Source organism: Rutidosis leptorrhynchoides, chromosome 10 (assembly GCF_046630445.1).
Source record: "Rutidosis leptorrhynchoides isolate AG116_Rl617_1_P2 chromosome 10, CSIRO_AGI_Rlap_v1, whole genome shotgun sequence".
Classification (NCBI taxonomy): domain Eukaryota; kingdom Viridiplantae; phylum Streptophyta; class Magnoliopsida; order Asterales; family Asteraceae; genus Rutidosis; species Rutidosis leptorrhynchoides.
In genome coordinates this window covers 176,085,815-176,089,905 of record NC_092342.1, presented here as the reverse complement: position 1 = coordinate 176,089,905, position 4,091 = coordinate 176,085,815, and positions in this window count along the sequence as shown.

Below are 4,091 nucleotides of genomic sequence, written 5' to 3'. Positions count from 1 at the left end.
GAACGAGTTAAATAACGTATGATTTCATTGCGAGGTATTGACCTCTATATGCGACATTTTTAAAAGAACAACTGCATTTATTTTACATTACAAACCATAACTCTTATTTTAATACAAGTTTTAGACAATATAAAGATGATTATCGTTTAGCGATAATCTTAGACTTACAAAATTTACATGTGATGATAACAATACGATTTCTAGCATATTTTACATTACAATTCCTCGGATATGCAGTTTTATTTTTGACACAAATATGCATACTCAAGATCTTGCTTAAATTCAACATGTTGCAGCGGAAGCTTTTAGTTATCACCTGAGAATAGACATGTTTAAAACGTCAACATAAAGTTGGTGAGATATAGGTTTAATGCCGGCAGCGATATAAATATAGACCACAAGATTTCATATGTAAACATTTTAATAAGAATATTCTAAGTGGTTGAGCACTTGGTAACCATACTTAACATTTAATCACGTCGCATATTCCCTTTATTATGAAATCTTACTACACCGTACCAAGTGTAGTCACGAAACGAAGTACTGTGCAACCGTTGAATACTGGTCGTCCAGTCCGGTTGGGGTTGTCAGGCCCGATAGATCTATCAACAGGATTCGCGTTTACAATACCGCTGTAAATAATAGTTACCAAGCTACAGGGAAGTATGCCAGTGGTACAACTCAACGTAGAATATATTTTTCAGTTACTTGTGTCCATAACGTAAAACATAAAATACATGTATTCTCATCTCGAAATATTTAGAGTTTAAAAGTGGGACTATATACTCACTTTTGCCTTGAAGATATATATATTTTGACTTGGTCTCCGGTTGATATCACGAACCTATCCATATATAATATATCAATACCTTTTCTTTTTAAAACAATCGTCACATATATATACTTATTATACTTTTAATACTTTTAATAATTTCTTAGTCCGTAGTTAGCAGTCCGATGTTAGTAATTCAATTTTAATGGTTCATTTTTAGGTGTTTAATAAACCCCCAATGAAATAAATAAAACCCCCATCGTATATGTATTGGTCGAGATTAATCTTGACCCACGGTACCGGTGTTGTCAAATGACGTGTTGCGTACATAAAGTACCGGTGTTGTCAAATGACGTGTTGCGTACAATCATGGGATCTTATGATTAATCTTCTCGTATTGTTTACGGGTGATCCTGAACCATATAAAATTAAATTATGAGTACATATATATAAAATATCATGTTATTTTAGAAAGATGTGATTTTTTTAATTTTCTCCAATTATTTTCGTGGCTAAACTAGTCTTGGATATCCGATTTTGTTTTGGTCATAGTTTCTTCGTTACAACTCCGTTTTCGTTGGTTCAACTTGCCACTTCCTTGGATCGAGTCCTTCTTTAAGAATATGAACTATAAATACCTTAGTTTGTATCAAAATCACAGGTCATAGGTCAAACTTTGGTGAAACTTATGAAGTTAATCATTTTCCATCATGTAAACAACCTTAAATGATTATTTTTCTAAAAATACTTATACTTTGAGTTAAATCATGAAATTTTTATGTGTTATCATATTCATAGTAAATATCATTTTTCCAGAAAATAAACCTCCAATTCAAGGTTCAAGATAGTTTTTAATTATCCAACCCAAAACAGCCCCCGGTTGCACTCCGACGTCGTAAAAACAGTTTTTAAGGTGTTCTTTGAAAAACCAAGTTATACCTTGTTAAATTAGAATATATTTATGATATATTACAGGTCTTGAAGTATTTTAAAAGTTAAGTTAGAAGGATCTATTTAGTTTGCAAACAAGTTTGAAAACATTCAAACTATGTTCTTGTTGTTAAAATTTTATACCATAAAATAAGATAGTTATACATATATGAATCGAATAAGGTTATGAACATAGTTACTACCTCAAGTTACTTGGACAAGATTGCTGTAAAAGAGGAGTAAAGACCTAGAACCAAAAGGGTTATGGAATTGGATGAAAGATTGGAAGTAAACTTGTGTTCTTGGAAGGATTCTTGAAGTGTTTTTGTAAGAGTTTTCTTATGGTGATTAAGTGATGTTTTTATGGCTAGATCTTCATGGATTTTAGCTGAATGGTTATGGAGTTTCTTAAGAGTGTGTTTTTGGTTAAAGAAATGAGGTAGTAAAATTTGAAAATGGAAGATGTATTTAAGGCCATAAAAACATGATTAATGGAAAAACATGGACAAAATTTCATGTTGTATTTTTATGTAATTAGTCATACTAAACATCAAAAGTAGTTACCTTATACATAAGGCATGAACAAGAGAGTTACCTTATACATAAGGCATGAACAAGGGCTGGTTGGTGGTGATTTGATGTGTATATACCAATAGTAAATACGTATAGAAGCTAGGTATGATACGAGTACATGTACTCTAGATATACGTATAGAAATTTTGTGAAAAATGGAATGAGAATTCAAATATAGCTATCTTTTGTGAATATACTTATATTGTTTTATGTATTTAAGTCCTTAAAAAGTGATTAAATACATTACATATACGATATATGTATAAACATTATAGGTTATAAGTATTTATGTCAAATAACGTTACGTATGGTTATCGTTTTGAAAACTTAAGTTAGTAGTTTCAAAATATACTTATAACTTATTGTTATTAATACAAAATAAGATATTAAAACATCCTTAGATCATGTTAAATATGTATATATACATATATATACACAAACGTATAATTATCATATATTATATAGTTCGTGATATCATCGGTCAAACTAGACGGTCAAACGTTGTGTAAAACTCATTTCAAAAACATAAATCTCAACAATTTGGATTGCTTATCATGTTGGTAAGGTTTAATTTAGGTAAATATTAATCTTATAAGTATAAATTGATCGAAAAAGTCCGGGTCATTACAGTACCTACCCGTTAAATAAATTTCGTCCCGAAATTTTAAAATCGTACCTATTTTGCGTCATCGGGAAACAAATGCGGGTATTTTTGTTTCATTTGATCCTCTCGCTCCCAAGTAAACTCGGGACCTCTTCATGCATTCCAACGAACTTTAACGATCGGTATGTTGCTCTGCTTGAGCCGTTTAACTTCACGGTCCATGATCTCGATTGGTTCTTCTATGAATTGTAGTTTCTCGTCAACTTGAATTTCTTCAAAAGGAATGGTGAGGTCTTCCTTTGCAAGACACTTTTTAAGGTTCGAGACGTGAAATGTATTATGTACTCCGGCGAGTTGTTGCGGTAACTCGAGTCGATAAGCTACCGGTCCAATGCGTTCGATGATCTTGAACGGGCCTACATATCTTGGGTTCAGTTTACCTCTTTTACCGAAACGTATTACACCTTTCCAAGGTGACACCTTTAGCATAACTATGTCACCGATCTGAAACTCTAATGGTTTCCTTCGGACATCGGCGTAGCTCTTTTGGCGACTACGGGCTGTTTTCAATCTCTCCTTGATTTGTACTATCTTCTCAGTCGTTTCGTGTATGATCTCGGGACCAGTTAATTGTCGATCTCCTACTTCATTCCAACAAATAGGAGATCTACACTTCCTTCCGTACAATGCTTCGAATGGCGCAGCTTTAATGCTCGCATGATAACTATTATTATACGAGAATTCTGCTAATGGTAGATATTTATCCCATCCGTTTCCAAAATCGATCACACATGCCCTGAGCATGTCTTCAAGAGTCTGAATTGTTCTTTCACTCTGCCCGTCGGTTTGCGGATGATATGCGGTACTCATATCCAAACGAGTTCCTAGTGCCTCCTGTAGTGATTGCCAGAACTTTGAGGTAAATCTACTATCACGATCAGATATAATGGAAATAGGTATTCCATGCCTTGAAACTATTTCCTTTATATATAATCGTAATAATTTCTCCATTCTATCCGTTTCCTTTATAGGCAAGAAATGTGCAGATTTGGTAAGACGATCAACAATTACCCAAATGGTGTCGTATCCCCAGGCAGTCTTTGGTAACTTCGTGATGAAATCCATGGTAATACCGTCCCATTTCCATTCTGGGATTTCTGGTTGTTGAAGTAATCCTGACGGCTTCTGGTGTTCTGCTTTGACTTTGGAACA